This window comes from Cheilinus undulatus, linkage group 18 (assembly GCF_018320785.1).
Source record: "Cheilinus undulatus linkage group 18, ASM1832078v1, whole genome shotgun sequence".
Classification (NCBI taxonomy): domain Eukaryota; kingdom Metazoa; phylum Chordata; class Actinopteri; order Labriformes; family Labridae; genus Cheilinus; species Cheilinus undulatus.
The window spans coordinates 42,838,990-42,852,196 of NC_054882.1; positions in this window are offsets into that span (position 1 = coordinate 42,838,990).

Consider the following 13,207-nt stretch of genomic DNA (forward strand, 5'->3'; position numbering starts at 1 on the left):
GGCATTCCTCATCAGGACTGGCGATGTCATGGGCTCCCATATTTGCTCCGCCCACATTAAACCCAGCCAGGAAAGAGGTGAACATCTTTCTAACAGTCTAAAGAGAGAATTCAGCCACATGTAGCTCTCAGTGTTTCCACGTTTACAGCAACCATGCTCCAACATTTCTAGAGTGTTAAGATACAAAGTTTGGATTTCACTTTGATTTATCATTATCAAAAACACTCTGCAGACCTCCTAATGTCTAGCGCCATCTAGCCAAATGAAGGGAGAACAGAGTCTAGACCCAGCTAAGGCTAACCATTGCCCTCATACAGCTGTTCACCCGTCATGTCACAAACATGCTTCTACATGAAACAGCGATGAACTCTTAACTGAACAAACATAAGTGACTGATTAACCATTCACAAATGAGCCTGTTCTATGTAAGTAAGATTTTTAATCTCAATGAGATTTTTGCAGCTTAAAGTCAAATAAATAAATGATCAAAATGAAAGGGCTCTATAACGAGCGCCACCGTAGCTAGCTCCTGTTTCAGTTCTAGTGTCCTGTTTTTCTGCAGCCTTTTTCACGATTTAATCCACATTTAGGGCCGGTGTCCATAAACCAGCTGGCAGCTCTTGTTTTCAGTTGTTTCAGTTTTTGTCACCATGTTTAGGAGCAGCACTGTCCTCCTTAGAGTCACCTCTCCATCCACTCCACCCACCTGCCAATCAAAATCAAGAAGGGGCGGGACTTCTGACAGGAAAAGAAACTGACTCGTCTTTTCCAGTGTATTTTTCAGGCCTTCAGCTGCTGTCTGTGTCAGAGCAGGATACAACATAATTAGTGGGGATGCTGAGTAAGCGTCCAGACTATTGAGATCCACGTCGGCCATTTTCTTTTTTCTTTTTTCTTTTTTTTGCCGTGCATCTCCTCTCTCACACTTTGAGCTATACTCACCATTCAAACATCATTGTGTTCAGCTCTTTTAGGACATGATGGCTATGACTTTTCTCATTTCTAACTTTTATAATTCAAAAATATTGAACTTTTTCTGCCAGATTTTTCCCATTTAAATGAATGGGGCTTTTCTGTTTTTTCTGACCCCTTCTCCACTTTTCCTCCCCATTCTCACCCCTTTTCACCCATTTTTGTTGTTTTTTTGACCATTTTTGTTACCTTTTTCTTATTGTTATTGAATTTCAAGCTGTTTTTGCTTAATTTTGTTAAGCTGTTTTTTAGGCTATTTTCAGCCATTTTTAGGCTATTTTCAGCTATTTGTCCACTATTTTCAGTTGTTTTCATGCTATGTTAAGCTATTTCTATGCTTTTTCAGCCATTGAATGCCATTTTTTTGCTACTTTTAAGCTATTTTTCAGCTAATGTGATACTATTTTCAGCTATTTTTAGGCTACTTTCAGCTATTTTTATCCTTTTTTTAGCTACTGAATGCCATTTTTAGCTACTTTCATTGCATTTTATGTTTTTAATGCTATGTTCAGCTATTTTTCCACTATTTTCAGCTGTTTTCATGCTATTTTAAGTTATTTCTATGCTTTTTTCAGCCACTAAGTGCCATTTTGTGCCACTTTTTGGCTATTTTTTGCTAATTTTATGCTATTTTCAGCTATTTTTAGGCTATTTTCAGCTATTTTTATCCTTTTTTAGCTACTGAATGCCATTTTCAGCTACTTTTATGGCATTTTATGCTTTTTTTTTTCAGCTATTTCTGTGCTGTTTGGCTATTTTCAGTAGTTCTTCCACAATTCAGCTCTCAGCATCCCCACACAATTTCAGCTGATTTTGATCTAGTTAGCAGTGTTACTCTAAAACAAAGAGAATACCTTAGAAAGATGATATAATGTCTGTATAAATGTCATACATGTGCTCACGGTGTCAGATATGACCTGTGCTGTCGAGGGGTTGATGGTTGTATTTGTGTCCCTGTAGGGTTCAGTTCAATCATGTTTTCTGGGGTCAGATCTGCTTTTTAAACTTGATGTTTTTATAGACGTCATCCAGGTGGCAGCAGAGTGAAGAGGTGGATAACATCCTTAAGAATGGAGCTAGCTCTGCAGACGCAGCATCCATGGAGGATCTTCCTGTCTGCTGTGAGTCAGCGTGTCGGTAGAAAGAGAGGAGCAGCTGAGCAGACAGGTTGGTTTAGAGAGTCCTGAGGAAGCAGAGCTGTGTCTGAGCCTTTTTTAACCAGAGCAGTGGTGTTGTGTCTCTGTTAAATGTGTCCCCAGATACCTGAAGTCTGAAACTCTTTCCTCCACTGTTCCATGGCGGCGAGGTGGTGAAAAGTCTCGCTGTTGTTTCCTAGAGTCTATAAAGACTGACCACCACAGCCAGTTTGGTGCCGTGGTCCACTTCAGATATCTAAAAATGTTCCTTCCTTCCTACGCTTTAATTTAGTTTGATGTTTCCAAAATCAAAAGTCCGATTTAGAAGAGTCAGTTCTCTGTTTAACCCTTGGGGGGAGAGGGGGGTTACGGGGACATGTGTGGCTCCATCGGCGACCATGTCACTATTTATTAAGCGCCATTTTTCTTCCAGCCTCCGCAGGTTTACGGGATCTGCCACGGCGCTGACGGCGGAGCTTCAGGAGAATCATCAGGAGAATAGTTTTGCATATATTACAGGGTTAAGTGCAAACCAATCTGCTTTATCCAAACACAGCAATCCAAACAGAGCGCGGGGCCCCGCAGACTGATGAGGAACACACTCAGCCGGGCCCCCCCGCTCATCACACACTGGGCTCACACTGATTGGCTCTGATTGGTTGTATAAAACACAGCACTGACTTTTTGATTATATTACATATGGTCACGCATGGATTGGAGCCTCGTGCTGCAGATACCAGAGCCGGAGCGGCCCCGGAGCGGCCCCAGAACGGCCCCGGAGCTGCAGATTACAGCAAGGACACACAGAGGGGAAAAAGAGTGCGTGGCTGTGATTGTAATGACTGCAGGAAATATGTAACACGCACCGCCGTGGTTAGATCATAACACGGTGAAGTTTGTCCCTCCCCGCCAGCAGAGGCGGCTTAAACGAGTCCTGCAGGTTAACCCAGGTTCAGCGGTGTCACATGTCACCCACGGCATTGTGGGTAAAGTGGCACAGGACGACTACTCTCAGCAGGTCGGTGGGAATTGTTTTGGCGTTTTAAATGGAACACCTCCGTAAGCAATCCTCGCTGACCCCTCCCGGTCCCGGCCCTCCCTGTGGTGCAGATGAAGGGGTCGGGGGTGTGCAGTGGAGGCCAGCGGCCCACGGGGAGCACCGCTGAGAGGGTCTAATCCGTGAAGCCCTCAGCCAAAGCTGATTTCCCACGTAGACCCGTCAGCTTGAGTTACAGATTCTAAAGACAGCTCCCGACTCGTATCACTTGCCTTTTCACCTCTTTCAGCTCCGATATTTCCTGATTTTAGCGTTTCAATCCAAAAAGAAATCACAGAAGTCTCCACTTACCAAACGGAGCGTGAGAAAAATGTTGGCTCCGGGTTGTTTGTTTGGTTGCAAAGTTCTGCAGCAGATTCTGTTTGTCTGACAGGATTTAAAGGTGGTTAAAAAGCAGAAAGTCCCGTGATTGCCCGGATTAACATTGCTCTTTGGATGAGCGCTGCAGAGAGCTTGACATTGGAATATAATGTTCTTCCTTCAAAAGCATCACTACAGCTGGAGTGTCTGATAAAAACTTCATTTTAATGGTTAAAGAAGAAAGAAAGGAAAACCATGACAAGGCTAAAATTCAACGTTTTTTCTTAAGGGAGCTCTCCATTCAAGTCCAAGTCCAAGTCCATCTGTTTCTAACAGCTAAAACCAAATGTTTCAGATCATCAGACAAACTTTAGTAGTAGAAAAAATAATGCAAGTTCTAAAGAGACAAGCTGTTCAAGAACAGATGAGAAAGTCACTGACATCTCTCAGTCTGGAAAGACCTTAGAGAGACATTTCTGAGACTCTGGGACTCCAGACAACCACAGCGAGAGCCATTATCCACAAATGGAGAAAACTTAGAACAGCAGTGAACCAAATGCGCATTGATGACTCATCCAGGAGGTCACAGAAGGACCCAGAACCACATCCTAAGACCTGCAGGCCTCACTGACTCAGTTAAGGTCGGAGTTCATGATTCAACCATCAGAAAGACACTGGGCAACAATTGCATCATGGGAGAGTTCCAAAACCACTGCCGACCAAAACAGAGGCCCGTCTCACATTAGACTAAAACCATCCTGATGATCCCCAAGAATTCTGGGAAATATTCTGTGGACTGAGGAGACAAAAGTTGAACTTTCTGGAAGGTGTGCGTCCCTTTACATCTGGAGTCAAACTAACACAGCATTTCATAAAAAGAGCATCAGACCAACAGTCAAACATGGTGGTGGACCAGGATCTGGACCACTTGCTGTAATTTATGGAACCATGAATTCTGCTGTCTACCAGAAAAGAAGAGAATGTCTGGCCATCATTTCATGACCTCAAGCTCAAGAGCACTTGGGACAATGATCCCAGACACCTCTGAATGGACTAAAAACTAAATGAAGGTTCTGGAGTGGTCTAGTCAAAGTCCAGGCTTAAATCTGACAGGCTCAACCTTAAACAGGCCTGTCATGCCCCAAACCCTCCAGTGTGGATGAATTTAAACTGTTCTGCAAAGAAGAATGGGACAACATTCCTCCACAGAGATGTGAAAGACTCACTGACAGTTATCACTCAGGTTATCGTTGTCTAACATTAACATGGTCTGAAACATTAAAGTGATGAACATTAAATCATGAAGGGGTCAGATACTCTTTCACAGCAGTCAATCTCAACACAATAAGAAGAGCTTCTCTGAGTAAATATGAAATGTTTTGATTGATTAGTGATTCAAATTAATTGCTGAATTCTTAATTGAGTGGATCACTGCTCAGGCTGGATGTGAATCAAACCAGAGATGGGCCGGACTGTTTTCACAGCTGATCCGTGCATCAGCTCCTCTGCACGCTCGGAGATCAGGATCAGCTCCAATAAAAAGACTTGTGAAAGTTTTGTTTGACTTGTTTTTTTTTTCCCCCACAAATCCTCTAACTCCAAAAACATTTGACTCGTTCTGTGTCATATCCTGCTCCATTCCTGCAGACCTGGATCCTTTATTTAGTAATAATTATCAGTGTTTTCAGACGTAGAGCACAGGTACTCTGGTTTGGAACATTTCCTCTCTTCAGTTGAGTATACGAAGGTCTCATGTTTGGCAGGACTGGATGAAGGTTGTCATCACCCTGGGAAACTATGAAAATGAATTTACAGTTAGAAAGTTTTCAACCAAAAAGATGAAAGTACAACAAACATCAAAGAAATGGGGAAAGTCAGGCCAATCATCGCCTTCCTTTTCTTCCTGTGCCTGCAGCCCTGTTCAATGAGCTGGTGTTTTTCTTCAAGTACGTGGCATCCTTCTAAATAACATTGGTCTCTGTGTTTGAGCCTTGGATGATCAATAGTTGAGCAGACTGTAGCAGGGCTACATCTCTCTGTCTCTTAGCCTTGGCCGCTGTATCAAACTGAGATGGGCTTGCTTTAGCTAAAGGCTGAAATGAGAAATGGTGCTGTAAAGCTGTGTGCACTCACTCTTCTCAACCAGAGTTACAGTCCAGAGCAGGCGACGAGGGTACTCAGGGGAAATGAGACGCCATTCTCTGAAAGTAACTGTACTGGTCGACCTGGAACCAACCTGGGAATGACCCGAAACAACCTAGATACGTCCTGGAAAAGGCCTGGAAATGCCTGGAAAAGCAACCTGGAAACGACCTGGAAATGCCTGGAAAAGCAACCTGGAAACTACCTGGAAAAACAACCTGGGAACAACCTGGGAAAACAACCTGGGAAGAATCTGGAAATGACCTGGAAATGACCTGGAAAAACAACCTGGGAACAACCTGGGAACAATCAGGAAACAACCTGAAAAAGCAATCTGGAAACGACCTGGAAATGCCTAGAAAAGCAACCTGGAAACTACCTGGAAAAACAACCTGGAAATGACTTTGGAAGCGACCTGGAAAAACAAACTGGGAACAACCTGGGAACAACCCTGAAACAACCTGGAAACGACCTGGAAAAACAACCTGGGAAAGACCTGGAAACTACCTGGAAACAACCTGGAAACAACCTGAGAATGACCTGGAAACAACCTGGAAAAACAACCTGGGAACAACCTGAAAAACAACCCTGAAACAGCCTGGAAACGACCTGGAAATGCCTGGAAAAGCAACCTGGAAACAACCTGGAAAAACAACCTGGGAACAACCTGGAAAAACAACCTGGGAACAACCTGGAAAAACAACCTGGGAACAATCTGGAAATGACCTGGAAAAGACCTGGAAAAACAACCTGGGAACAACCTGAAAAACAACCCTGAAACAGCCTGGAAACGGCCTGGAAAGACTACTTGGGAATGACCTGGAAACAACCTGGAAAAATGACCTGGGAACCACCTGGAAATGTCCTGGAAATGACTTGGAAACAACCTAAATAAAAAAAAACCTGGAAAGGCCAGGAAATGATCTGGAAAACAACCTGGAAACAATCGGGAAACTACCTGGAAGCAACCTGAGAATGACCTGGAAATGGTCAGGAAAATGCCAGGAAATGGCCAGGAAACAAACTTGAAACAACCAGGAAATGGCCAGGAAATGACCTGGTAACGACCTGGAAAAGACCTGGAAACGACTATTTTAGCAGAAAAAACAGATTTGATCATGTCCCAAAGAGAGCATTGTACCGTATCGTATTATACTGATGGAAACAGGTGGTATGGTAGTGTACTGTATTCTGTCTTACCAGAACACATGGTGCGATGTTGTATCATACATGGCAGAGTATTGTACGGTATGGTACACCCTATCCTACTGTATTGTATTGGACTGTATCATAGCTATTTGTTCTTTTTTGTAACATGGTGCCGTACCATACTCTATTGTATTACATCATATTGTAACTCATGGTATTTGTAGCACTGATAAAAAGAGACCTGTGCACATATTTCAGCCAATCACAGGGTTGTATATTTGGACAGGAAATGAACTAAGGTTGCAGGATTGCAAAGCGATCTCCAACAGTCCTCTTTATTCTCCTAACGTCTCCATGGTTACAGTATCTAGTCTTCATCTACACATCTCTTGTTCTTACAGAACCTCAGCACACATGCAGCAGTCAGAAGATGCCTCATCATTGTAGTAATAAAATTCCCTTTATACTGTCTCATATCACCGTATCCTTTAGTACTGTATCATATCCCATCATACCCTATTGTAAAATATGACACTGTACCCTTCTTACTGTTCCATACTAAATCAGACTGTATCATATACTATTTTATCCTACCCTATCATGTCCATCCTATCGGGTCTAGCATTGTATCCTACTGTACTGTTTCATATTGCATCCTGTTGTTTAGTATTGTGTTCTGCCTTTTCATATGGTAACATGACGTTTTGCTCCAAATCTTGTCCCCTCATGTTGTATCATACATCTCTTATCTTTCATATCACACCGCACTGTATCGCATCATTCCTGTTCTTATCATATACTGTATGCAGAGTCTGACAGAGGGGACAGGAAGTTATCATGAGGGCTAGGACTGCAGTGGATACACCTGTCCTCCATATTGTAGCTTTAATTCTTCTATATGTTCTCCTTTTCTCACCAGTACCAGCGCGTCACTCCTGAACCTTCCTCAGTGGTATTTTTAGTCTGATCAAACTGAGCCTCATGTCTGGCTGCTGTTACAGTCAGCACCAGTGAATATGGCGTTGTGTCACATGGCTGAGCTTTGTGTGACACATAAAGGTCGCTTTCACCCACATGCCACGTCCGTGTAAGTCATCGATCACGCCGTCAGGACAGAAAGAGCTTTTGAGCTAAGAAAGCGAGCCTCTCATCCACGGCTGCAGAGTGAACGAGCCGCTGAGGCCCACCCAAAACACACGAAAACACCGGCGTCCGTTCTGTGCTTGACGTTTAGTTTTGTCATGGCCATTGTGGCGAGAGCTGTCACTAACAGAGAAACAGCGTGACCATGTTGATTAGGCGAGGTTTGGGTCTGAGGAGTGGAAATATGCTGTCAGCTTCTTACAAAAATACATAAGCCCTCACTTCCAATTAGTCAGCCAGCAGCTGGAGATTAGACAGCGAGCGGCGGCCAACACCGCACTCTTTCTGGGGTCAGTGGAGATGACTGGAACCTACGGGTGATACGGCTTTCTATTACCCTCCCCCCACCTCCCCCAGTCTCACCCTGCCGCCTTCTTATCCCATCATCCATCTGTGCGCTTTGGCTTGGCTCACCTGAAAGTCAAATATTTACGTTTTTGTATGTTAACCGCCTTTTAAGAGAATTTCATAGTTCATGAACCTTCACAGAGGGTTTGGACTGAATGTGGACTTTAGTAATCGTAGATCTGAGGAAACATTAGAAGGACTTACATGGTTTGACTTCATCTTTAGATTCCTCTTTAATAATGTCGATGTAATCTGGGCTCTAATGTTCAGCAGGGAAATGTTCTGGTTTCTGTTTGTAGAAATGGCCCATATACATGGAGATGCTCCTTCCTGGCTTCTAAGGACGCTTCCACATTAGGCTCAGTTGTTTCGAACCACCCCGCTGCTCGATTCCTTCCCCTCCCCCTTCCCCCGCTGGCGTGCTTTCACACAAGCAACATCCAACCGTGCCAGGGCCCGCTTGCGTATTTACTCAGTCTGAAACAGCAGGTGGCAGTATGCACGTAGCTGATTTACAGCCCCGCCAAGGAGGAGAGAGAGCTACCATGGCAACCACTGGGGTCATGACCTGAGCGAAGATTATTTTTGTTTTGACCTGGCAAAAAGTCCATCCTGCAGCCACTTTTTTAAGATGCCAGCAACGTCACTCTTCGTATCTGCACATCTACTACAGCCCAGAGGATTAAATGGGCTCGCGCTGCACAGATACAGCGGTTTTTGAGGTCAACGACTTTAGATGCCTTTGCACCTCCTCTCACTGACTCCAACTTGTGTTCATCTTTAAGGTGAGTTTGCATTCATTTGCATTCATACTACCAAAACGAAACAGACTTTGGGCTCGAGTGTATTTGGATCCAGGACCGGGCCCTTAGTGTGAAAGCACCCGAAGAAGTGTTGACACAGCGGCCATCTTTGAGGGGGGGTGGCACAGGCTCATCATGAATGTACAACTTGTTAAGGACGTGAGTTAATACTGGTTTGTATCTCATTTGGGCATTAAGAGACCCTGGTGGTGGTAACCCTGTGTGGACATGCCTCAATGTGGACTGGAAACAGTTTGTCATGTGACAGTTCAGACTTCATACAGAAGGGGTCTGGGAGGTCTTTATGAGGGCCCAAGCATTGACCTAGAGTCGGCTAATTAGGGGGCTTTAACATACTCAAAACCTCATCAAACTTTACAGACAATCAGTGGAATTTTTGGTATTTTGGTGGAATTGTGCTGTGTCTGTCAAAGGTGAGATAGGAGGCTGAGTAAGAGCTAGGTGCATGAAAATGGGCACACATGTGTAACATGATTAGATGAAAAAAAAAGTCTCAGGGCGACATCCTATAAAATGTACAGGAAGTGCTCTACAAACAGCTGAAGGTCAAATTTTGGCGTTTTTGGGCGATTCGTAAGTTTTATATTTTAAAGAACTACTCTTAAGGATTTTATCCGATTGATTTCAGATTTTTTTTGCTCATGCTGGAGAACCTGGAGATTTAACGTCGTGTGAACTATAAGTTTTCACCGTAGGGCAGGGTCGTGACCAGAGCTCAAACTTTAACCCCTTTTTTGTACATTTTTTAAAAAATTCATCAATAATGCCCTATAACTTTTAATGCTTGTGCTCAATCATCACCAAACGTCACAGGGATGATCACACATTGACTCTGAATACACTCATACATCAATATCATTACTTTGTCACAGCGCCCCCTTGTGGCATTGAACATTTCCACCACTGATTTTTAAAATTTTCCCTTTAAATATTCCGCCCCCGTACACCATCCAGCCTAGGCTTATCATTTTTGGTCTGCATGTGTGTCATCATCAGACCTAAAAAAAAAAAAAAAAAAAAAAAAAAAAACCTCTTGGAGTCATTCCCAAATCTAAACAGGAAGTCCCAGAGCTTCATCTTAATTTCAAAATAAGACGCTTTTGATGGTGCCTAATGGCTTTAACCCATTATAACTTTAGCAAACAATATTCTGTGATCTTCTGCTCTGCAGTATCACACTGAACACACTCACATGCAAACATCTCATCATAGCGTCCCCTACTGGCAACAGGAAGTGACAGGAATGGGTCATATCTTCATTCCTCTTAATGTGCTTCACCTGTTGAGCTCTGAAAGAAAGATGATCAGCCACAACACAGACATGGTTCATCGACGGATGTGTTGTTGGTGATGGTGAGTATTTCAATATCTCGCCAATGCGACAGGAAGTTGCCATAACTCCCATTTGAAACATCTGACTGCCTTCGAATTTCACATGTGTGATCAGGGTCTGCCCCTCCACATACTAACATGGCAATTTCATCATTTCACTGTAGCGCACCCTTGTGGCCACAGGTAGTGACACAATTAGGCCATTTATTTATTCTACTATTTCACAGGAAGTCACTGTAACTCTTACAGGAAACTTACTGATTTGAATTAAATCTGACATGATTAGGGTCTGCCCCTCTCCATGTTTAATTTTGCTAATGCACCACCTACTGCAAACAGTCCTGGTACGCTCAACATAGTTGCTCTGTTGCATATCGGTTCCTAACATAAATTAATTCTCTAATAACAATCTCCATAGGTATCGGCCCTGATAAACCAATATCAGCTAAGCAACAAGCAACAATGGAATTCTGAAACAGAGAAAAGGGCATACGTTAAAGACTGTGTGCATATATTGTCTCATTACCCTTTTTAAAAGCTTTCAAACCATAAATGCCTCTCTGTAGTCATCACCGGTCGTCAATCATCATTCATGGTCAAGGTAGATGTTTCCATGGTTACCAGAGACCCCACCAATCAGAGATGTTGCTGTGACTCTCTAGAACTGTGGGTACTGTAGTATTCTTGGAGATAAACTATGTTTTTCCTAAAAAAGAGGCTGAAAACTTCTGAACTTTTGCCTTTTGTAGCTTATACACTATATTGCCAAAAGTATTCACTCACCTGTCAAATTGATTGCAGTCAGGTGTTCCAGTCACTTCCATGTCCACAGGTGTATAAAATCATCACCTAGGCATGCAGACTGTTTCTATAAACATCAGTGAAAGAATGGCTCGCTCTCAGGAGCTCAGTGAATTCCAGCATGGTACTGTGATAGGATGCCACCTGTGCAACAAGTCCAGTGGTGAAATTTCCTGGTTCCTAAATATTCCACAGTCAACTGTCAGCGGTATTAGAACAAAGTGGAAGCCACTGGGAACCACAGCAACTCAGCCACCAAGTGGTAGGCCACGTAAAATGACGGAGCGGAGTCAGAGGATGCTGAGGTCATAGTGCGCAGAGGTGGCCAACTTTCTGCAGAGTCAATGGCTACAGACCTCCAAACTTCATGTGGCCTTCAGATTAGCTCAAGAACAGTGGTAGAGAGCTTCATGAATGGGTTTCCATGGTAACAGCTGCATCCAAGCCAGACATCACCAAGTGCAATGCAAAGCGTGGGATGCAGTGGTGTAAAGCACGCCACCACTGGACTCTAGAGCAGTGGAGACGCCTTCTCTGGAGTGACCAATCGCGCTTCTCCATCTGGCAATCTGATGGATCAGTCTGGGTTTGGTGGTTGCCAGGAGAACAGTACTTGTCTGACTGCATTGTGCCAAGTGTAAAGTTTGGTGGAGGGGGGATTATGGTGTGGGCTTGTTTTTCAGGAGCTGGGCTTGGCCCCTTAGTTCCAGTCAAAGGAACTCTGAATGCTTCAGCATACCAAGAGATTCTGGACAATTCCATGCTCCCAACTTTGTGGGAACAGTTTGGGGATGGCCCCTTCCTGTTCCAACATGACTGTGCACCAGTGCACAAAGCAAGGTCCATAAAGACATGGAGGAGAGAGTTTGGTGTGGATCAACTTGACTGGCCTGCACAGAGTCCTGACCTCAACCCCACAGAACACCTTTGGGATGAATTAGAGCGGAGACTGAGAGCCAGGCCTTCTGGTCCAACATCAGTGTGTGACCTCACAAATACGCTTCTGGAAGAATGGTCAAAAATTCCCCTAAACATACTCTTAAACCTTGTGGAAAGCCTTCCCAGAAGAGTTGAAGCTGTTATAGCTGCAAAGGGTGGACCCACATCAGATTAAGCCCTGTGGATTAAGAATGGGATGTCACTGAAGTTCATATGTGAGTCAAGGCAGGTGAGCAAATACTTTTGGCAACATAGGCCTTTATGTTAGCAGTATATCAGGATGCTGTTCTAGCATTGACATATGGTGATAAATGATAAATGGACTAAAATGAATGTGGCTATCAGGTATCAGTGAGAAATGTCCTTAAATAAGAGACTCGCTCAAACCCAAACTAAATTAGAGTTCATTTGTTCTGGGTCTAAATTTCATTAAATCTTCATGGAAACTAAAAATGTAATACTCATGTATATTAAAGCACAGCATACCATACACACGGTCACCGCCATAATCGGACATCATGCATGAACATTTTCCTGACCATGACCGCCAATTTATCCAGGATATTTGGCTCTGGACCTCCATGGACCCTCAGCCTCCCCAGCGATGCAGAAATCCCCCCAAGCTCCTGAAATCCCCAAAACTCCCCTGCAGACCGGCCCTCTTCCAGTAAAGATCAGATCTGTAACACACAATGAGCTGTGGAAAGTTTCTGTTTGCTGTTTTTCTCTGAGTGTGAAGGAGAGGATGAGGAAGGTGATGGTGTGAATACATGAGGATGGATGAAGAGTCGTCAGATCTGGATATGAGAGGAAGTCCTGGGTAAACATGAGCAGGTTACTGAGTGCTTCTACTTCTACAACTCCAGAAGTGTCAGCCTTACTGAATCCTGACTGCCTTTATTGTTCCTTCTCTCTGGTTCATTCAGCATCTCTCTCTAATTCACTGAAGTTTCTGCTCTCATTCAACAATCCAAGCATCCACCTGACAGTTAGATCCCACCTGTCCTGTCCATCTCTCTGGTCTCTCCTTTCTCACCTCTGGTTTTGTTCCTTCATCTTTCAGA